The sequence below is a fragment of the Dermacentor variabilis genome, chromosome 7, assembly GCF_050947875.1.
Source record: "Dermacentor variabilis isolate Ectoservices chromosome 7, ASM5094787v1, whole genome shotgun sequence".
Lineage (NCBI taxonomy): Eukaryota > Metazoa > Arthropoda > Arachnida > Ixodida > Ixodidae > Dermacentor > Dermacentor variabilis.
In genome coordinates this window covers 118,892,139-118,916,409 of record NC_134574.1, presented here as the reverse complement: position 1 = coordinate 118,916,409, position 24,271 = coordinate 118,892,139, and the positions used below count along the sequence as shown (strand labels likewise).

The 24,271-nt window shown below is 45.2% G+C and overlaps 1 long non-coding RNA gene across 1 annotated transcript in view; it reads right to left on the bottom strand.

Moving 5' to 3' along the window:
- LOC142587070 (uncharacterized) overlaps positions 1–22,595 on the bottom strand; it is a 482,522-nt gene extending 459,927 nt beyond the window's left edge. Inside the window, exon 1 of the long non-coding RNA XR_012829346.1 lies at positions 21,578–22,595. This is a non-coding gene — a long non-coding RNA (uncharacterized LOC142587070). The remainder of the gene's footprint in view (positions 1–21,577) is intronic.
- Between the last annotated feature and the right edge of the window lie 1,676 nt (positions 22,596–24,271).

The window sequence follows — 24,271 nt, the reverse complement described above, 5'->3', positions numbered from 1 at the left end:
TGTCCACAGACCGAATAAATCTTAAAGAAACCACGATGGCCCCGAAGTGAACACATGCAGAGACGTCATGCATTCGTGGATGATATTACTTGCGGACTATTAAACATGTCTTATCACAGAACGCTTACTGTTTTGTATTACGTGAATTAGCAGTTATTTGTAAAAAGAACACATCAGCATTTGCTGAATAACTACACCCAGATAAGAAGAGTCTGAAAGTACCTGAAGAATGCCTCTGTGGGCGGATGCCACTAGCATGCCTTCAGCCTAGGGCTTGTGTATCGCCATTACAAACGTAAAATGTCGGTAGTACCAGGAGAAAAAGAAATGGTCTTCACGAAGCAAAAGGACCCGAAAATATTATAGCTCAGAAATTTTGACCAAACGCACTAGAGTCTAGACATCAAAACTAAATTTGCACAACAAATAATATAGGCACGTTTCAAACCACAGGCCACCGCTAAGTCATCTAAGAACTGAAATTATAGTCTCATGAGCTGGCATAACTTCTGACACAGTTAAGCTTCAAAACCATGGCATAGTAAAACATTTTCTTGGGCGAGTTAGATCATATCTGAAAAAGATAAGTCATAGCGCGAATAAATCAAGGTCAAGTATTGCGTAGTCGACTAGTGCTTGTTTTTATTTTTTTTTTGTTCTACTGTTTCTTCTTTCCTTCAGATGGCTTCGTGTGTAGCTGTACATTTCTTAAAAACATGCGCTACGCTACTCTGTAACTTTTGCTGTTTAAAAACTCCTAAATACAAAGGAAGGAAAAGTACTGCTTATAAGTGTCACTTTTGTAGTGACAAGCTTGTAAGCCAGTGCCCGCTCGGGCGACAAATATACACTCTGGAGCATCATTCGAGCACTGAACCAAAGTATTTCTGAGATCTCGTTCAGGCGCTGTTTTCGGTACAACAGCTTGAATCGTGCACCGCCCTATATCTATCTGCTTTATTACTCAACCTTGAGACTCCGCAGTAGTGTATACTAGAAAATGGCCGAGCGGCTTTCTATTCGTTATGAATGTAGATAACGAGAAATATGTCGAGGACAAGATACGCCAGTATATCTAGAAGTCAGATCTTGCTGAATGTCTTGAGTGACACTACACCGCACATTATCAATCAGTAAAGAATATCCAGCACGTAAGCATCATTTTTCTAAACTGCGTTAAACACGTTTTCAAACAAGCAAAGTCCCAGTAATAAACCAGCTGGCAGAATTACGCGTATAAGATGAATATCTGCCCCGCATGCTATTATAGAGCAAGCGAAAAGAAAAATGACGTTGTGCAGCGAAAATAAACGAAGAAGAGACGTAAACGACAGAAGTGGCACCTAATTCGGCTGATGCTGCATGGCTCTCGAAATGATGGAGAAGGCTGCGGAGGCGGGCAAATGTGCTTTTTATTTATTTATTTATTTTTTTGCACAGGCGTCCGTACGACGCTCGAAGTGCAGAACTCGACAGCGCGGAAGAGGAAAATGAGGAGGGATGGGAACCGGCGCTGGGCTCACCCGAGCGGAAAATCGAGTTTGATGGTAAGAAAGAAAAAAAAACGAAAGCAGAGAGAAAGCAAGGAAATGGGGAAACGTTCTCTTGCGCGTTGAGTATGGCAGCGGGCAGCTTCGTGCCTCAGATTTTTGCGAGGTGGAAAGAACTGCGCAAGACAGCGCAGGCAAGGAAGCCCGCCTGAGTAAAGTCGCTCGTTATAGTGCTTAGGAGACACGCGCGATGAGACTGTTTCTGTAGAACAGTACAAGAAAATGGCTAAGTAGGAAAATTTCGAGCGTGCAGATTAAAGCTGTGGTAGGCAGTTTTATAGTAGCGAGCGGGGCCTTATTTGCGTTTGTAGTACGCTATTGGGTTGGCTTCACTTGAAGATTTTTTTATTTAAAATGTGAGAATTGAAACTTTCAGAAGGCATAGGCAGACAATGTTCCATATGGTGCACGGATTCAAACCATCCCTAACATAGAGAATCAATCAGCGCGCATGCTACCGTTTCTAGGCGGACGCGGCTCGTCAAGTTTATGCAGTCCTGAAGTTTCGAACGATGCGAGAAACTTGGCAGGCTAGCTGCTGATAACTTGGAGTCAGAATTCACGTTATTTGAGAACGCGAAAGATTAAATAATCATTGATTAATGGTAACAGAGACCGTTAGGGCAGCCATTACGACACAATGAAGCGACAGCCATGGCTGGCAGAATGGTTTACAACAGTATATCTTAGCGTAAGCAAACACCGGTAGCCCTAAAGTCGCAGAACAACCTACGTTAGGGTAGCATATGTGAGCCACGTAAACTCAATTCTCAATACCCAAAACACAATAAAGGAAAGAGCATGTAAAACAGGAAGCACCTGATTTCTTTGAGTGACACACTTTGGTTTGTCTCTGTCCACTATCCTAAATTGTCTCATAAGGTCTCTCAATTTAGGGTGCAACAGTTATATGAGAAACCGCACAGAACTTCCTTTGTAAGAATGGAAAAAATACACACAGCTACGTATGCGAAAGTGGCAGTTTGGGCGAGTTGGCCTGTCATTACATATTATAAGTAGTGCAGAATACACGAGGGCAAAAAGGACTGACAGAAGACGCCATGGTGGCTGAGCGGCTATGGTGTTGCGCCACTAAGAACGAGGTCGCGGGATCGCGGCCGCGGCGGACGCATTTTGATGGGGGCTAAATAAAGAAACGGCCTTGTCCTTTGCATTCAGAGAACGTCAAAGATCTACTGATAGTCAAATTCATTCCGGAGTCTTTTATTACGGTATCCCTCATAATCAAATCGTGGTTTTGGCAGGTAAAACCCCATATTTCAAGAATAGAGGGAGTCTGACGTAGAGTTGACTCCCAAAATATATACGAAAGGCTTCTCGCCAATAAGCAATCAGCGAAAACTAAGTGCTACGTCTACATACGTCTCTCCTTTCGTCCTCGTTCCACGTTTGCCACTTATACAAAATCAGCGCTGCTTGTAAGGTTCCACTCTAACTGGAAATAAAGGAAATAATGTAGGTTTTACTATAGTCTTTATTATGAAGTAGAAAGTATTACGCCTTCGCTTGCTCTATTTTAACTTTCCCTATGCAAGAACCTCCGTCGCACTGAATAGCAGCGAACCTCGCATTACCATTAAGGCTCCTGTCTCCTCTATAGAGCACCAAACTTATTGCATTATGCCCCATTACGGCACGAGTTCAGGATACATTCCCATCAGTGCACATATCTAGTGGCAGAAAGCTCTACCACACGCATGAAAACATCCCCATGCCTCACGACATAGCCTGCGGAGGTGGCTTAGACGCAGCAAGGGAGAGAGGAAAGGTGACTCGCAGGGGCGCGTTCGTAGAAACAGACGATGGGCTAAGCCCGAGAGACGAACACGCCCGAGGCGCTAATCAACGCTGCAGCTTCGAACGTCGTCAGAGCTCCGCAACTGGAGAAAGGAACGGTAATTGCTTGTAGCACCTGGCGCGAACATATCAACATTTACTTGCCGCTGTTGTGAGTGATGTACAATTTCCTCGAAGACATACAAAATTAGCGCAGAACAAACCTCCCTAAGGCTGGCGGTGGCAATGCGATTAGCATCCGTGCAATACAGTGACGCACCATATTTGTGCACTTACATTTATTTATCATCCGTGGTGGTCATTCCGAGACTTTCATCATCGGAACAGATAATACAAGAACACCGTCCCCGACGATCATCCCCCCAGAAGTCAGTGAAGTGACTTCTTGTGCTTTCTGATAACTTCTGCCTTATGCGAGCGCCTTTGTCTCTGTAGTGCTGTTCTTGCACGTCCCTCTACCTCCTCTGTCTCTCCCTTATTTCTATCACCATTCTCACTTTCTCCCGCGCAGGGTAGCCAATCGGACTTTACCATCCCTGCCTTCATTTTATCCCTCTCTCTTCCCACGTTGCTTCGGCAATATGCGACATAATCCGGTATTACCACAAGGCGTAACGCCGACGCATTTACGAAGATGACACGATGAACACGGAATGACGTCAATGGAACGACAAAGGCGGTGTGACGACAATGGCACAACGACAATGAGATTATCAATCTTAAATGATGAAGCTTGCATAGTGGCCAGAGTGTGACGACGACTACGTGAAGAAAACGAGACGAAGACGGTGCTATGACGGCTGCTAGATTAGGAAGCTGGTATGAAGTCGATGGCAGCACCGCGACGGCATTACACGGACAGTATGACAACGAATCAGCGGTGGCGACTACCTGAAGAAGTCGCAATGTCGACAATGGCATGACAGCGGCGTTATTATCGTGATTGCGTGGCGACACCGCAATAATGAGACAATGACAAAAAAAGGAATTGCGTCAATAGATCGGCGAAGGCGGTACGATGAAGACGACTTGACGACAATCACATGACGTTAATGAAAAGGTGAATACGGTGTAACAACAGCGTAACGACTACGAGATGGCAACAGCGGTGTGACGACGAATTTGCGACGATGATGGGGACACAACGACGGTATGACGACATTCAAATGTAGAAGCAAGGATGATGAAAATGGTACGATCGTGACATCACCTGGAAGGTACGACAACGGATGCATGACGACGACTGTATGACGACGATGCTTGGAAATGTATGGAAACAATACGGTTAAGACGAGTGTTTATCGACAATGGCATGACGACTACTGCATCACGAAGCGTGTATGATAACGATTGCTTGATTACCCGGTATGGCGGCGTCCTTATCAAGAGGAATGCAAGGTAGGTATTGTCTAAAGACGAATCAGTGACAATGAAAGGTGCGATTAGAAAGGTGCCTTGATTTGTTTGTGTCATTCCTCATTGCAGTTTCCGCGCCGTTTCAGTTTAACTAATTGAAGGCGGGAATCAGTGGTTCATTCCCGTAGCATTTTTACTGCCCACGGCATGTTTTCGTACGAACGAGCATTTAAAAAGGCGAATAATTTCGCCATCGCTGTAGCCATTAAACTCTACATAGCTATTGGTTTCATGTGGGGCTTAGGAAACGTGGTGGCTGCCAAAGTTATTCGGAGCGAACAGACAAAATCGCTGTAAGCAGCTATGCGACACTACGATGCCAGTCGAACAATAATCTCCACATGAGGCACAATAGTGTTACTGCCTCGGTTTTTTTTATATATGTGGATTAGACGATCACGATAACATTTTAGAACTACCAATTTTTGTGCGCTTCTATTTCAGCAAGTGAGAGGTAATTATTACAACACTAAAAAGAGTACTTAGGAGTACTACTCATTGTAAAGTTATGAGATACCAACATGTGAAAAGAAGTCCACATGAAATTGGACCGCTTGACCTTCACCCATTTGCGAATCGCTACGACACTTCAACGCTTACCAAAGCGTAGCATCGTGTCGCAAGACCAGTGGAACCCGCTGGCGCGCTACCGTGACCACACCATCGGTTACAGTAGAGTGCCGGCAACTAGTTTTCATGTATTTGCCTTGGCTACCGAAAAGCGTGGGCAGTGTATCGGGGATTTCGCAGCCATTTCGCAATGGGTAGGGCAACCGGCTGGGCTTCTGGAGGCGCATGGTTCCATCCCCACCGGCAATCATCTACTGGTTTATAAAGATGGATGCAAGCAACTCCCGGCCAGGAGTCCCACTTTCCAGGCGTGCATTGCTTGGGAGAGGTTCGTGAAGACCACTATATATGCTGTGTATGCACAGCTAGAGTAGTCGGAATAAGTATTATTGATGATTCTTGCTAGAATGAAGAAAGACAAAACAACAAACAGATCAACCCAAGTCTTCTTGGTCACAAAACGTGTACAGATTCTTTCAAAGTATAGGTGTCGTATCACTACAACAGAAAGCTCGCATTATGTTTACATTTAAGCATTCTAGTCTGACTGCACGACGTCTAGTTCTTGCAAAATCTCCGTAGCATGCAAGTACCAGCAGTGTCGCATAAAAGGTTCCTGTTGGGTCTAACGGGCTCTTCTTTAGCTTCACAAACCATCTATACGATTTGCGACTGGTGGAAAAAGACCCTGCTGCCACTGCACCACACGTATGTTTCATTGAGGAAGAAACTTGGGTCGTTTTGTATCCAGTAGCTAAGATTCTTAACCACAAGTGCTTAGACAAAGCACAAGGACAATATGCGTTTCCTTTCGTCCTTGCAGAAAACGTTTTTGAGGAACAAAAAATTACATGTTATTACTGGCATCAAAAATGCAGAAGAGAGAATGATGAGAGGGATAAAAAGAAAGAAAACAAGTCCAGTACCCTATGGAGTACTCAGTGCACAATAACCATGAACACGGGGTACAAGATATAAAATGCGGAAGAATAGACAGATAGCGAGCAGAAAGCGCGCCAGGATGCTGCTGTTAAGCACGGTTCAGCCAGAACCGTGGGGGTAGCGTGCACCTGGCGGTCTGGAGTTTGACCGGCATGGAGGGGCCCAGGCAGAGACGAAAGGCAACCATCATAACGAATAATAGCGCTTTTAATACATCATTACGGAGCGCTCAGCTCTACAAGCGTCCTCATGGAGAGCGACACACAGTCAGGCTGCAGTCCGTTGGCTCAGGCATGCTTGAGCATGATAGAGTCTGGAACGCCCTCGCTCAAGAGAAGGAAAGAGCGAACACCCTCAGCGCTTTCGGCCGCCGCTCGGGGCAATGAAGGCAGCCCTACGGTAACCAAACGGTTTCTGTAACCGCCACGGGCCCAGCAGAGGGAAATGCGCTGACACGCACTTCCTTGCGAAGTAGGAGAAGGAACGAATGCACGCCCGAAGCTTAATTGTCCCGCTCGCTGAAGGGATACCGCACTGCGGAGCCTAGGCCGACATCAGGGCGTCGCGCGCTCCACGGGCTAAGGAGGCCAGAATGCGTTGGCGAGAAGACGTTGGCGTCTTCTCGTCTTGCGGTGTCCTAGGGTCTTCTTCAACAATTGCGAGTGGTTCGGCGCATTCGAAACGTCCGGCCTTTCGCCGATGCCCCGGCGACGCGACATAAGTTGTTCAACACACCGGCCTATCGCAACACCGCATATAAGCCGCCAGTTCCTTCCCTATTCCCTGGGCGCCCTGTTAGGAATATCGGAATTTTCTTTTATCAAATATTTGAAGCCAAAGTGTAAGGATCATTGATTCAGGAAAATTTCGTTCATCCGTACTGATTAACTAACCGCAAAGGCGCTGATTCCAATGAGGAACTGAGGACGACTGCAGCAGAAAAGCACTGAATGCTTTGATTTGCGTATTGTATGGCCCCGAAATAGACCGCACAACAGGCGTCGAGAATACAAGAGTATCGAGTCACAATGCTACCATCCTATGAAAGCGAAACTCTTGTGCGAAACCAATAACTTAGAACTCCCACTTACTATTCGCAGTTAACGTTGTTTCACGCATGTGTAGAAAGTTCTGTATAGTGTTTGCCTTTGTTAGCAATATAAATAAACCATCCGTTTCTGTTTACTTCTTCTAGTTCTAGCACATTTTTTTTTAAAATTGCCTCAGCCACATCATAAAAAAGAAACATTGGCGTTCCAGACAACAGTTTGCCGAAAGCCTGCATCAAACAGTTCGCGATAATGTTAACGGAAATGCTAAAGGATTTGTTAGAAGATAAAGGACGGCTATATTATAAGTGGCGCTTTTCTTAGGATTTGGATTTACTACTTACGCGCTTTAATTTCCATGTTGGAAAACTGATACAAAATGAATAATTAGAAAGTTACTTAGTCACTCTTCTATTTGGCAACTTGAACATTGCTATTTTCTAGGCAAAGAACGCCTGCTTAATTAAGTAATTCACCCCAACAGGTCAAATTAATCTATATTCATCGTGCGATATAAGTTGCTCGAAATGACCACAGCAACAGACAGTGTAGAATACATGCTTTCTAGATGGATTGCCTAAATTGACAGCCACGATAATTCTCAATGCGGCAGTGATATAGTCATAGGAAAAGTGGCGTTTTGATACGGGCAGTGCTTGATGTCTTAGGAGGTTTCACAAGAAGTTCGTTTCCATGCAGTAAGGCGTACTGAAAGGCTTTCTTGGATTATTATAGCAATACCAGATAGCTACATGTTAATGTTCCTCCTTGACGAGCAGCACCCAGAGAGTCGCTCTGGCACCTCCTAATCTTGAGGATGTACGGTGTTTCTTTGTCGGTTAGGTTGTTCCTGGTTAAACAATCAGGACCCGTAATCGACCTGATGACTGGTGGTAGTGGTAGGTGGTGGAGATTTTTCTTGGATGCGGGGGCTAAGGACAGGATTGCTTTCCGTGAACTTTACTGCTCCTTATTGTGGGTCGCAGTGACTCAATCGTGAATGTCTAGAAAGGTGGATATTACCCTCGTATTCAATTTATAAAAGCTGAGCGGTATCTGTGTGACTGCTCTTAATGAATAGTTAGCCTTCTTTTTAAATGCCCTAGGCTACCACCATTTTAAGATCCTTTTATAAATTCCTTTGTTTACACCATGCCTGGAAATGCGAGCTATATTACATTTTTCAGCAAATTAATACAACTCAAAGCGAGCAAAGTTTTTGTAAGAGAAGCATAGCTAGCTGAAATATTTGCATAATAAATCTTACGGTACACGTTATTTGATTCAGTCGCGAAACAAGATGAAATGTCGATAGATGTGTCAAACGTGAACAGATGGCTACATTATTATTGAAGCTTCATAGCTATATAGAATGAAATCTTGGCTTTTGTAGTGCACAGTCATATGTGCGGATTTTATTTGTTCACAAAAAGAAACTGACACGCGTGTTTCAAAGCACTGCGGGAAAGAAAAATCTAATATTTCGGCATTATACAGAATGAGTGCGGCACGTCGTGAAAGAATGTAGTGTCTTTATCAGAATGCTCGTGTGTAGCAATATTGAGCATTTGAGTATGAACAACGTTCAGTTTGCTCGCGCATCAATGTCCATGGTCTCGATGTTGCCGCCACTGGACAGAACTGGCAGAATGAATTCGCAAGCAGAAATGTCTGAAAGGATATCAAATGGTATATGGAATGTTCGCAGCCCACATACCCAGGCGACACAAAATGTTGACGTAACGTTCTTTGAATGTGCACAAATGTGTGCACATAACGTTGCCTACATGCTGCTAATGTCCGCTTCTTTGATCAGCAGACAACACTGGGCTGGAACGTTATGGCAGCATTGAGCAGCACATTCACGACATTGGGATAACGTCAATGCAACGTCCTGACCAAGTAACCTGGATGTTGCGTAATGCACCTTGAGCATTCAAGCAACGTATATTTGTGACATTTAAGCGACACTCAAATGACATTGCAGAATATACGAATACAGCACCGCTGTTAGCATGACAGACACTCTCAAAAATTGACAATCTTTGGGTCGTATCTTGTGCTGCAAAAATATACATCATCATTCTATGATGATTATTGATGATTATTCATCATATTTCTATGTATATATAGAAATATTTTCACCCGTGAAGGATCCGGATTGCCATTATCAATTTGAATTTCCAATAGATATGATGATTATGAACCTATTGATTGTTGTGAAGAAAAAATGTAGAATGCACGCACTGGAATGCAAAAGGCAATTCACTTGAGCATGCCATCTCTGACTCTGGCAGTCCTCGTGGATGTTGAGGCTTACATAGGTCAGAGGCGAAGGGCCGGAGCCTTTGTCCTCATTCAACCATGTTCTTATAGACTTCAGCAAGCAGCATGGAATTCATTGGGTGCAGGGACCTCAGTCTCACTCAGCGCACTGTTCTGTGGCGGGTAAGTAGCGAAAATGAATCTGACACTTCAGAACTTTTCATTGCAGTTCAAGTTTTGCACAGTGAAAATTGTTGGTTGGTTTAGTAGGGCGGTTTAAAATGAGTCACGGGGCAAAACGAGTCATTTAGAGTTTACCGAGCAATATATTCAAGCGGTCGAATCAGACTGCTTCGATAATTTGCCGACAGATGTCACTACTTGTTCCCGTTCCTTGGTTGGAGAACAGGTCTTATCGGTCAAAGGATGCTGGACGAAGAAATGCGAGCTGAGTGCCCTTGACATGACAGCCGCATTAATGTAACGGAAATCAGCTGAGTTATTTTTTCTTTTTCTTTACGAGAAGGCAACGCAGTCTTGGCACTCTGCATCAGTACCCCAATTTTTTGTTTTACTTAGTGTCTTCACTGAATAACCTTAGACAAAATATAAGCATGGTACGTGGAATGTTCACATTGATAAGATTGTCTGGGAATTATTCTAGAAAAGGCGCCAAATACACCAACAAGCACCCCAAGTGGCCTAAAATAAGTAGTTGTATGGAGTTCATTTTAACTTGCAATGCCGCGCTATAAACTTATCCTCTTGCCAACGCTGGCTCGCACCTCAAGAGAAGTCGTCCAGGGCTTCTTGCGTCGTAAACTACATAAAGAGAACACTTGAACCGAGAGGGGACCCATCCCATTAGCGCTCCGGCGAAAGCTTTCAGTGGGCTGATAGATGTTCTGAGGAGGCGTGCGGAAAAGAAATGATGGGTGTAGATTTCAAACGCTTTATAAAAACACGCTTGGATCTGAAACAACGCGTGCTTTTAGACAGACAGCTTTCGGAAAGAGAGCTCATGGGCGAGATCTCAGCATAGAAAGGTCCTCGTTTGGCCTCATTGCTCCACAACGCCAAGTTGGTTTCGGTGAAGTATGGCTGGCCTTCCGAAAAGACCCAGAGTTTTCTCTGCCCCAAGAGACCTGTAACTGACCAGGAAGCCTCAAGAAACTGAAGGACGAAGCGTATAGTCAGTGCCTAAACCCGTGAAAAAAAAAGAAGCATTCTACCAGGCACGACGCTCACGCCAAAGGGGAATGGACATGCTTATTTTTTTGCAAGAGGCTGTGGCGCAATACATTACTACGCTTTGTCTGGATTCAGTGCACCAGGTGCGGTGAGTGTGCCAATAAATTCTGCGTGTAGGCCAAAGACATTTACGACAAGTATTTGGCTTAGAAGAGCTGAGCCACTTATTTTCAAAGAGGCTAGCTCATTTTACCCCTCCCCACGACACACACACTTTGGCATTGGCAGTTACGTTTTACTTTTCAAAAATAATGTTTTATAAATTTTCTAATTCTACTAAATGCAATGGATTCGTTTTCAATGGTCGAAAAGGCATGGACCCAAGGAAAGTTCTTACTGTGTTTTACTGCAATTTTCAATAAAAACAAAATATCAGCGGCAACTTGATTTCTTTTTCGCTGATTTCATGTCCTCACCTGCCTGAGAATCAAGAGTTTATGGCGAACAGACGAGATGACGCTAGAAAATAATAGTGTGCGTTTACATACAGGAAAAAATGAGAGTGGAAAGTGCCAACGCTATACCAAAGCAAATACGCAATGAATAAAAGAACGCAGAGAAGTGGCCATGCGCTGAAGAAATAACAATCCACCAATAAATGAAACAGGCCACAGAATCATAAAACACGTCCGAATGCAGAGAACAAAAATGCAAAAATACACGAGTGGAGAAAGATGAAAAGCCCACAGTCGAAAGGAACGAGCCAAGAATGAACGTTGCAGACGGGACCTGCGAGCGACGAGTGAAAGGCATCCAACACGACCTAAGTGGGAAAGTAGTTAAGGTTATTTTTTTTTATTTCCTGCGCGGTCGCGGCAGCCTTGTCAAAGGGCAGTCCATTTGGGACGTCGTTGTGGCGTCGAAGACAAAGGGTCACCGCCGTTGCCGTCCTTGTGAAAAGGCCGCTGTCAGCGTCCAGAGCCGTGCCTCTTTGTCGGCTCCTCCGCACTCATTTCACCCTGTCTCTCGAGCGCACGGCCATCCAGTGCGCGCATCCTTGTTCTCCCGTGACATTCTTCTTCCTCTCTCCGCTTCATATGAGCGGGTTGAAATTTACCGCGCTTCCAGAGTTCTCCGTCATAGCTGTCAGTTTAGCGTCGCCGTTCTCTTTCCGTCCTTTATTTTTCTGAATGCTTTAGATCAATAGTAATTTTAAAAATATGCCTCGTTTTTCATGCCTGCTTTCAAATTGCAATTTTGCACGGCATTTCACTGAAGACCGTTTTGCCGTCGAGATGACTCATTGATGTTACGCATTTTGTTACTTTTACCACCTGTGCTTAGCTGTGTCAAGTTTTTGTCACATGTTCATTTTTCTTCAATTTGTCCCCCCCTGCAATAATGCCCTTGTGGTGCTGCAGGTACTTGCATAAATAAAAATAAATAAGTAAATAAACCTTTGTTGTTGTTCGAGCTGATAATGTTTCACTCGGCTTCCAATAAATGTCGAAAATGAAAGAAGCTATCGCAAATGAAAGATTTTCGCAATCGCAGTCCGCGTTTTTGACATTCATAGTTTGGACGGAATCCCGTTTGCTCAGAAAGAGGCATAATGAGCGAAAGAGAACGCTGACCAAAAAGTAACGAAAGAAAACATTTAGAGAAAAACGGAAAGTTCGCTTCAGCTCCAACACTGCTGTAAAAACTTCATCCAATTACGTCAGGAGTACGGCCAAAGATAAATTAAAAGAAAGGGTCACATTGTGCACATGGCTTTCTCGAGGGAGCTTTATTTTTTACTAATTGTTTTTTTTTTCAGTTTTTGGTTCACGCTCTCTTTTAACAATAATCTCTTCTATTGTCACCTGCTTACTTTCTTGGTTTTCAGTATGAAACAGTCTTTTCATAGCGTGCTCACCTTCATTATTTTGCTTATTTAGTCTTACATTTAATCTATCTTCTTGTCGTCCCTCTTAGACGCATACTAATATATCCTCTGTTGACACCCACTGAAGAATTTCGAGGATGAAGCAATGTCTTTTATCTTTGCCGCCACGAACTCGTCTGATATTTCTGATCTAATGTTGCGTTGTGATCAAAATGTCGTGCTTCGTAATTTAGAGATTTAAAAAACATTCTTGCTGTCCGCACTTCTGCAAGAGCTGGTTTATTTTATTTCTCAATATATTCCTATATCAACACTTTTAAGTGGACGAAAAATATGAAAATTCTTTTTGAAGCGAAGATTTTAAAGACGTCTATGCTTTCCATAAATTCTTGTGATGTTTAAACAGTGCTAAAAACGAGCACCGACAAAAAAAAAAAGACGTCACAAAGTGCCGCAAGCAACTCGTATAACATATCCCAGATTTCCTCCTGTTAAAAAAAATGTATTATGTGTATTTTCTTTCGTTTATTGGAGGCCGAGTAAAACACTATCAAGACGAAGAGGAGGGTTTCATTGCTATGACAGCAATAAATAGTGTAAAGGGCCAACCCCTGAAAGCTACGGGGCATTGTCCCAAGAACGTGGCGCATGACAAAACGAAGCAGGAGGAATGCTTGCAAAAAGAACACGAATATGTATGCAAATTTCCGTACTTTGTTTTTAGCATGCGCTGTCAAGGTTTGTCATTCATTTTTATTTGCTTAGGGCGAAGCAGAAAGCGCTTACTGAAGAAACACCCCTTTTGCGACTCGTGTGCGCTTCAGCTCTGATCGCGTTCCCAGGTTCTCAATATAGTCGCCCTATCGATTTTTGGTTTTTTCTGTCTAACTTCACCACTTTTAATAAATGTTTGCGCAAGAGCTTCAAAACCTCATGTTAGAAGGTTTAGGCACATTATCAGGCATGCAGTTGCCTTTTGGCCACTTCTTCCCACACAGCCACCGTGTAAAATCATTTGTAGAAATGAATCAGTGAGTGAGAGTGAATAAAGAACTATAAAACCAAACCACAGTGGTGTTGCTTTTTTGCATTGTTAGCTCGCTCAATCGCGTCACCTGCGTAAATTATCGCTTCCACCCCACTCATTCTTACCGCGAATCCTGGACCTTCGATTAGCCTTCAACCTGCCTTTCATGGTTAAGCGCTCTAGTTCCAACGTCACAACAACGTTAACTCAAACGAGCGCCCCATAAACAGCAAGCAACCCTGTCCAAGACATCGGCAACAACGCAGAATCTTCTTTTAATGCCATTTATTTTTCGCTTTATGCAAGGCTCTTTTTTGTTTTGTTTATCGTGCCTTGCACGATGCACATAGTGTTCTGGCGACGCACGCTATGACTCCACGTTCGCGTGTGGTTTGGCAACGAGAATGAAAGTGATTGCACGTAGGCAGCACGTATTGCATGCATGCAGCGCTTGCTTGCCTAGAAGTGCTTGCATGCATTACAGGCTCGCTGCATAGAGTATCTGCATTTTTCAGCACGCCATGCCAGAGTTTTTATTGGTGCTCATTCCTAAGCCACTTTTCCTTCCTGCCTTTATTTACTTTCCTCTGTGTTTTCTTTTCTACATTTCTCAGGCACGACTGTTTAATTTTATTCATAGCAATAAGCGCCCCGTCGGTTGCCTAATTTACCACAGTCTCATCATTCAAACAACGACAGCGTGGTTTGATTGCCCAGGCCAGTGCAAACAGGACGTTACCCCTTTCTTTACGTTGCAATCGCGGGCTATGTAATCCTCAGCGATCGACTCAATTTTGCGAGGTAGACTGCGCCACACTCTTTACTTCTGAGTCAGCACACAGAAAGCCCGTCTTTTTTTAGGCAGATATCGGTTCACGCAGGGAGCGGGCATTGCGGTAAAAAAAAAATGTACGGGCGCTCGACGTGCGTTCAGGCTGTCGCCGTTTGGCAGCGCCGTAGACCTGCTATTCGGCTACCGACGACGCATGCGCTGCTCCCGCATGGCGGATAAGACGGATCTCTGGGGACACGTAGTGCGTTTGGCTGAAAAAACGACGAAGCGAGGTGGACGCGTCGACAACGCTGCGCTTGTTTGGCTTGGTGGGTGGAGCCAGGACATCCTGCTGTCTTGCTCGGCTGGAATTTATTGTTGCGCGCCGGTAGACTATAAGCACACTGGCCTTCTGGCTGAGCTCGTGCGTGTATGCGCTGGTCTGAGCAGTACGGAGGGTGAGTGTTACGGTAACGTTATCCGCGATCCGTCTCGCGTACGTGGCTATGCCGAAAGTACGAGACCCACACATGTAACGTCCATGCGCAGGGAAATATAGTTCCCGGTGCGTCTTTCTGAATATTGGAGGGATTAGACAGTTTTTATTAGCTTGTTAGTGATATGTTACAGGGACACGTGGCACGTTATGAACTCTGCGCGGGCACCTCCTGTACCCCGAATCACTGTATCGGTGAGCACGCGACACGGGGCCAATGAACACATATCTAGTGCATTCGTTTGTACACGCCTCACGAGGAATGGCGGTTAGAATCTACAAGACGGGCGCCATTGTGTCACGGTTGCACACCCCTAACTACATGTCGGTACAGCTTTGTATAGCCCTATGCGTTCCGGGCATCATAAATGAAGAGTTGCCAGAAGCTGCTTCGCGACGTCAAAGCAACCTGTTTGTTGAAGACTGTATACATTTGAGAATGAAAAAAAAACACGGATAAAGAAAAATAATCCGCAACGTTCGAGGAACCTTTCCGAAATCCGAAAAGCAATTCATAAATGCCTGCATAGACAAAAATACCTGCACCATACGTGCTGCATTTTCTTTGCGAATAAATGGTAGAGAAGACATTGCCGTATTTTTCTGCGCACCGATCGGCACGTTTGCATCAGGTTGCGGGCACTCTGAAATCTGGATCAAGCTTGCTTTCTTCGAATGAACGAGTCAGAATCTCGCGTCTTAAGTCACCAAATGCTTTAATCATCCATAAGGTCGCGTTTTCATAGGTCATGCATTCGTAGGTGTGGGAGGAATGGTAATTTCACCTGTGATTAGCTCTTTGCGTTGTGCCCTATTATCTGTCTGGCACTGTTTTGATCTTGTCGGTTTTTCCGGATTAGGACGGATATTCCCAGCCACAGTGGCTGAGTTGATAAGAAATTCAGCTACTGAGCTCGACGTTCCAGGTTCGGTTCCCAGCTGCGGCGTCGAATTTGGCATGACGATAAGATGAAAAATAATAATGTATAGTGTGCATCACAAAATTGCGCCTGTTGGCAAAATTATTCTGGAGCACAACAATATAGCGCATGTACCGTATCAATTATGATACTAAATCAATGTACTCAAATTTTACAACCGATTCAGTTTTAGTCACCCGTACTTTTCTAAAGCGCTTCGGAGACTCCTTTGAGAACTGCAAGTTCGAAACCATGGCTTAGTGAGATATACAACTGTTCTCAGTGAATGCTTAATGGCGCCAATAATGTATCGTTAACGGTAAAGGTAAATCATGATCGATTATGGCAGCGCACTTAAAAAAAAGAATATTGTAACACAGAGTGAAAAACACGAGCGCTGTAGTCACTCAATGTGTCGCCCTTGTTTTGAAGTGCGCCACCATATTTCCTCATGATTACCCAACTAAGCCACTAGTATGTATCAGGTAAAGGTAAAGACGGTTTCAAGTGTGACCCTATTGATTTTAGCAACGTACCTGCTGCAAAAAACTGTCTCCTATCAGGGGTACTCAAGAACACCAAAACAAAAATTGCTGCAGGTTATTAGGTGAACTCACAGGTGAAATAGTCTGCTTTATTGTGCAATTAGAGTGGCAGACAATGCCAGTTGTTGCCCATGTACGCAAGAATAAACTTCAGAGTACCTATTTTGCGACGGCCGATCATACAAAGCCTTGCCAGTGGGACCATTTAAGGGAGAATAGACTAGAGATTTTTTTAGTGGGACATGGTCTCGTGCGTCTTTCAATTGAAAGTTCGCAGTAAAAAATGCACTGCTGCGATTGTTGGGATCTGCAAGCCTACCTGATCGTTTGTGGGGAAATGAATGAAGAACGGTTCAGTGTGTTTGTGTGAGTGCTGTAAGAATGATCTTTCTCTGCTACTACTTAAATTTGACTACCCTAGCCCACGTGTCCACTGCACAGTAGCCAACCAAAGCCTGCTAGGTACCATAAGGACTCTACGCTATGCTTTATGACTTCATGCTAATTAGGCAAACTGCCATAGAATGTATTGAGAATGATGATGAGTAATTCTCGGTGATTTGGCAACATCGCTTTCACCACGCCGGGCTTTCCAACGAAAATTGTGGTCCTAGTAGCAGGGTATAATACAGGGGGGGGGGGGGGGGGGGGGGGGGGTTCACAGGTCTTGTGATATTTTCACGTAGTAGTGACAGTCAAGGACACAGCAACAAAACTGCCTATGGCAAACTATTGGGCGAACCTGTGCTCACAAACGGACAGGCTACACTCAAAATACGATAAAGGCGAGCATACTCGGCGATCGTCGAGAACTTAATCTGTGGGTCAACCGTGTCGGCTTTTATACGTGAGCCACCGAAGGTTCCAGAGTAATCGCTGGTGCCCGCGTGTCTTCCAGAAATAGTGCACTATTCGCGTGGTGCATACAACCAGACCACACGAGCCTCGGTGTCAACAGACAACGGATAGAACCTTCGATAACATTCAAGAAAGTTCCGATACATGAAGGCGCGTCCTGCTCTGAGTGTTAACATTTAACCTGTAACGTTTGTTAGCCCGTGAAAAGCGGTCACCCGAGAAAGATAAACAAATACACCTGTCAATGTCTATAGGTGGCAGTGAGCCAAAGCGGCTGAGCCTGGTTCATTCGCAGCCTTTTCCTTACCACTTCTCTCCCTTTTTCAACTGGGTGCAAAGAATTTGCTTCCCCGCCACGAAGGCATTCACTTTCTGGCATCTTATACTCCTGTCACACGGGAAGATTTAATGCCATTCGAATCGAAGGGCATTCGTATATAATCCGACTAGTCGGTATTTACACGGGAAAATTTAATGTCATTCGAATGGAATGACACTTGCCGTCTAATGAGTTAGGGGAGCTCATTAGCATTCGATTTCGAACCGAATGTACTCTCTTGACCCCAGGTAGCCAACATCGATACGCAACGCGAAAAAATAATGGATGCATCAGCAAAGTCAGAAGATATTTTTTTAGACTTACAAAAAGGAATAATTATTTTTGCCGCGGTTATATTTTCACCACGGGCTGTGCTCAAGCGCTATTACTCTCTGCATCAGCAGGCTGTCGCGGCGGTCGGCCATATGGGATGTGTTGGTCGAAGTGCTTTTAGTTGGGAATAATTGCCGTCAAAATGTTTTCGTCCGTTTTAAAAGTATTCACAAAAGTTCTTCAACGGGTCTAATAGGCACAGTTCTTTGAATTTCACAAATTTTGTTCCAGATCGTCATTGCTTTCGCTTGCAAATGTCATTACATTTTACTATGTAGCGCCGCAAGAGACCGAATGGCATTCGATGCATCGAATTCCTTTCCATTCGAATGACAATAAATCTTCCCGTGTGACAGGAGTATTAGATAGCAGGTGCAGATCACGTTGCTTATTTCCATTTGAAAACGCTATCGCCAATCATAAGTAAACAAACAAGGACACCAAGAACAGAATAGAGGAAATTATATGTACTTAATCATTGAATTAAAGAAACGACCAATTAATGCAAATTAGTGAAAAAGCAACTGGCAGCAAGGGGCGGGGCGTCACGAACCTACGTCTTCGCATCACGCGTGCGATCCTATTACCAATTGAGCTACCCTGTACCGAGCCCTATTCGTAGGGTATATACGGTACAGCATGCCGGCGCTCTCAAGCATGGGACTTAGTTGTGTGCGCGCGCTCGAGAGCATTCAAGCTCAGGCATTGCGCACATGTTTGGGCCTCCCACGATGCACGTCAACCAATGGAACAATAGCGGAAGCTCGTGCTTGTCCTATTCGGGTGTACTTGCTCTGCGAGCCTCTTCGATTGTACCTCCGCGTGTTGACCCGACACAGGCACCATCCTCTGTCATCGCTCCCTACCACACACCCAGGTTCCAGCTTTTCAATGACTATATCGCGGCATCAGAGTGTTTTGCCGTCGAGATTCTCTCCCGCCTGTATTCCGAGAACACCCCCGTGGGTTCTGCCTAAACCTGTCGTTACATTGCAGATCCCTGGAATTACTAAAAAGTCTTTCGTTGCATCTATTGGCCTCAGGCAACTCACCTTATTGCACATTTCTACAGAGTACGGAGATACTGTACATGTGTATACCGATGGCTCTGTCACACCATATGCCTCCACTGCAGCCTTCGTCATTCCACATATGATCATCGCTCGCCGGTTTAAACTAGACCATAGCTCAACATCAACTGCCGCAGAACTTGTTGCTATCCGGGAAGCACTTCGATTTCTCTCCGAGGAGCGTCCTCACGCATGGACGATATTCTGCGATTGCAAGCCAGCTCTGCAAACGATTGACTGTGTCCTCAGACGGGGCCCGTATCATTCTATGGCTATAGAAATTACAGAGTATCTCGACCACGCAACTAGAAATGGCCACAATGTCACCTTTCAGTGGATACCGTCACACTGTGGCGTGATAGGGAACGAACAGGCAGACGCTGAAGCAAAAACTGCTTTAGATAATGCTTGTGAAGTACGCATTCCGTTCTCACGAACAGACACAAACGCCCTACTTCGTCGCGTAAACCACAACTCTACGTTGGAACACTGGGCGCAACCTGATCGACGACACAAGCGATTACACAAATGGGACCAAGAAATGCGATTTCGTATGCCTCAAAAGTTCAATAGAAACCACACGAGCATGGTGCACCGGATTCGCCTTGGTGTCGCATTCACCAACCGTTATAGAAATATGATAGGTGCCAGTGATACTAGCCCAAACTGTGAATGCTGTGAGGTGCCAGAAACACTTGAACATATATTTTGCGTGTGTCCCGCGTACGCGCAAGAACGACAGCAACTTGTCTCTTCCATAGCAAACATCCATGAGAGACCGCTATCGGACGAGTTTCTTTTAGGTCCTTGGCCTAATGCAACCAGCGCAGCCCTGGTCACAAGAGCCGCTGTAGCTTTTCTCCAAGCCACTGGGCTGGACGCACGCCTTTAGAGATACCACAACTCTGTGAATTTGTATATACGCATCTCTTCCTTATACCATCATCATTCATCAGCCCTTTCCCTCCCCGTCCCTTTTCCCCAGAGTAGAGTAGCAGGCCAGAGCAAGTTATAGCTCAGGCCGACCTCTCTGCCTTTCTGTAAATAAATTTCTCTCTGGCGCCATTTTCCCATCCAATTTCTGGGGTATTTATATTTATCTAGTAGAACTAAGCGCGGGAGTGTTAGCCAGCGCCACACTTCACGGCGTTGACGGCGGATGGGGGGACATCCTTTTTTGTCGCAGGCGTCACGTGTACGTGACCTTTTTGGGTGAAGGCCACTGTTTAATAAAGGCACACATGTTACCTGCAAGCATCAGTGCTGCCGGATTCGAGGCGTCGCTATGTAGTATGAAGAAAGGAAACCGAGGGCTCGATTTTTATCAGTCATATGCGTCAAAGCCCGCAGCATTGATGCCGTCAGGTAGCGTATGTGGGTTTAATAACCAGTCGCGTTCACCCAAAACGATCGCGTACACGTGACGCCTGCGACAAAAAAGAATGTTTCATATCCGCCGTCAAGGCCGTTAGGTGAGGCGTTGGCTGACACTCCCAAGTTTAGTTCTAGCAGACAAACATAAGTAACCCAGAAAGTGGATGGAAAAATGGCGCCGCGGTAGGACAATTGGTAACAGCATCGCACGCATACTGCGAAGACGTGGATTCGATCCCCATCTGCGACTAGTTGTTTCTTCATCCACTTTAAGTTCCATTAATTTATAATTTCTTTATTTTTAGTTAGTAAGTACATGTAATTTCCCCTATGTTGACCTTGACGGTCTCATTTGTGGGCCCCTTCTTAGGATATGACGAATAAAAATCGGGCCCCTCGGTTTTCTTTCTTGTCGTTCATTATCCGCAATTATGGTAAGCAAACGGTAAGCTCTGAACGCAGGTCTTGTTCTTCCTGAATGCATCCTATCATACATCCGAAAAATGTCGCCTTTACGGCCAGTTGAGAAAATAAAGAAATTATTCTATGTTTATGAATTACGTGCGGCTCCCGAGTGTGAAAGTTTCCTTAGCGCACGCTCATGTAAGGGACAAGCGTTTCTAAGGGCGCGCCTCGCATACAAACTCATTTCACTTTATCAAAACAACTTTGTCGCTAAAACTTTGGGACACTCTCTCCATACGATGCTCCATATAAACACGTGCAAGTTCTTCAGAACCATACGCATTAATCTAGAAAGCACAGGAGCTGTCTCATGCTCAGAGCTCTCTTTTGTTCCTATTTTCATTAACTAGATATGCCGCACGTGAAAATCAGGTTTACGTCTGAACATTTAGATTGTAACACGCTGCGTTGACTGTGCTACTCAAGGCTCTTAGTGGTGACAAGAATAAACGAACAAAAACGAGCGCCAATATTTCTGCGAAAGTCGAGGTAGTTATTACGTGAGATAAAAGGTTGGAATTGGCTGGCGTATGCAAATTGCCTTCACGCATGTGATCACAAACAGGTCTCGTAAAGAGGAACTTGGAACGCATTGAACGACCTCTAGAACCTAGCTTGGGGCACCTGCATTGTATACACGGTAACCTTTACAGTTTAGGGCTCCCTTTTTATTTAGGAATCAAGCGAAAATATAAAAAGGGGTGTGTACCTGGCTGTCAATGGGTGGCTTGGGACGTTGAAGAAATCGCGAAGCACTCGCAGTCCACTTTAACGAGCACAGCACCGCCAAAGAAATACGCAGACGATTCCGTCGACCTTTCGAAGCACCATTCAGGAAGGAACACGCAAAGGTGTAGTTGTTCTTGATGACACTTAAAAAAAATTCACAATGCGAAGCTCAGATATTTCCTCGTGCGAAAGTCGGCAAAGTCAACGATGCTCCTCTAGCAAGATTATAGGGTTGCACCACTTGAATCCTTGCACTCTCTGCCACAATCAAACCTGAATGACCAGGTTTGTACGAATGCAAATCACCGCAAAAACGACAAAACACGCCCCACGGGTTTTTTTTTTTCAGATCATGAATGTCGGAATACAGAAGACAATTCACACACCTTCTAGGCACCTCTGTATCCGCAGCACCGCACTCTGCTTGACGCGCCGGTGAATTGCCGCCTGCTCACTGCTAGTCAAACTTGGTCTTTACTTGACGCACACGCGAACACAGTGTCACTCGTGGGTGATAACACGAGGCAGCTGACGTCGTCCGCTAACTGAGCACGCACTGAGAAGTCCCTTCTGCTGCTAACTACCGCCGTGAATGCCGGGCGTAGAAGACAGCCGACAAGAGTAGCAATAACCACCACCGAGGTGAACGAACTCGACGAAATCCGCGCGTCGTCTGCTTTGGCGCTGTAGAAATGAGCCGATGAATCGTCACAACGTTCAACTTACCACGCACAGGTTACCAAAGGCATTGAAAACAGCGGTCAAAAATGGTGCGGGTGACAAAGTAGACAAAATCGTAGAACCCCAGGCTGCGTTGAACTCGTTGACGGAAAGTAGCCGGCGAACAACGCCCACTTCACAAGCTCGTCGCGAGGCGCCTTGCTGACACGCCCCAGAACAAGCTCTGCCCTTGGCAAGGGTTCACTCTCTCAGCAAACGGTAGCCGATAAAAAGCAAACTCACAGAGAAATATTCGCACCGCCAGTGCAGCAGCAGCGAAGCGCAGACGAAGACGAGGAGGGAAAAGCCGTGCGTCAGGCGGTGCGCCGGGGCGAGAGGCCCACGAGAGCTTCCTTCCCCTCCGCAAACGGAAGCACGCCGCCGCGAGATGCTGCGAGAACGCGCAGCTTCCTTTCCCTAACGCGTGGAGAGCGGGAGAACGCGGTTCGAGTACCGCGGTCCTCGTGGGGAGTGGCGAAGAGAGCGCCCGGTCCGCGTCCTTTCGCGTTCTTCGCTTCCTCGTAGGCTCGCAATTTCCAGCCAGCCTTTTCCTCCTTAGATTAATGTTCTTTTTTTTTTTCCTGTTCTATATGGGGGCCACCCGAAACACGGCGGTACGGGCGTCCTGCCGACATGGCTCCTGTGCGCATGCGCCGATAGGGAGTGGCGCCATCCAGGGGCGACGCGAAGAGAAATAAGTTCCCACCTCTTTCGGCACCTCTCCCGAGCCGAGGCGTGGGACTGGCCAGCGTCTACTAGGAACACTTTTTTACGGCAATTTTTTCACTGCATTTCCTTTTCTAACTTTTCCGCCTTAGGAGGAAATTGCAAAAGTCTCATCAATTCGAGTGACTAAAATTGAATTTATATACAAAAACGACATGGTGCACTCGCTTTAATGAGGCACCGTGTGCTAGAGCCAAATATTGTCCTTGCACGCGATGCTCGCGAAAGGCAATTAATTACGAAGAATAATTGGATGGAGGCGGTATTCGGGGATCCCTGCCGACCCCGAGAAAAGTTATACAGATTCTTTGATGATTGCAGGTTAATGAGGGCTTTATTAAAGAAAAGGCTTGCTGTATGTCATTCTTGTATAGCATGCATTCGGAATGACTTCTGCAAGTTTGCATGTCGTGGAACTATATGTAAATAAGTGCGTCCTGTAATAACACTTGTTCCTTTCTTTTGTCATGCTGCCTTACAAAACAGGCTTATAGCAACCACCTGGCCTTCACCGTTTCCCCGCTGTAAACCCACAGCCCTGCCCCAACAAAAAGAAATGAAACAAATGCTATAAAAAGATTTAGCGACCACCACTTTCAGTTTTGGACTGCTTCAACTATTTGAATGGAAGCCTCGCTAGTACAACTCACTAGCCGGAATGAAAGGCCGGCCAGAAGATGAAACCGTTATATGAAGTAAACCGGAAATGACGATAAAAGCAAAATGATGATACCCGGAAATAGTAACAGCCGAAGAATACACCCGCCGGCTAGTCGTAAACATGCACAGTAAGTTGTGTACCGCGAAACCAAACGGAAACATGGAGACGGAGCAAGGGAGTGGTACATTCAGTCTAGCTTCTTGCGTTTGGCTTCGTGCAGCGTAAGGACTAAGTCTTAAAGAAAATTGTAATATAACTGTCCCAAAAAAATGTGTATGTAAAGATCGTGTCCTACTGAAGCCGCTTCCCCATGCAAGACAGCGTTAAAAGAAGTGAGAATTTCATAATAAAAACGCACACGTTCGTAACTTTGATAGTGATTGAACTTGCGTGGTTTGGTTTGCACACAATAAATTGACGACCATATTCTTCACAATCAGTTCCATATAATGAGGGAAATGTACTACTAATCTATTTGGGTGCTCCTTGAAAGATAAGAAATAAATTCGAAACGACCCTAAGAACCGCGTAACAAGCGATGGAAAGGAAAATAGTAGGTGTAAGAAT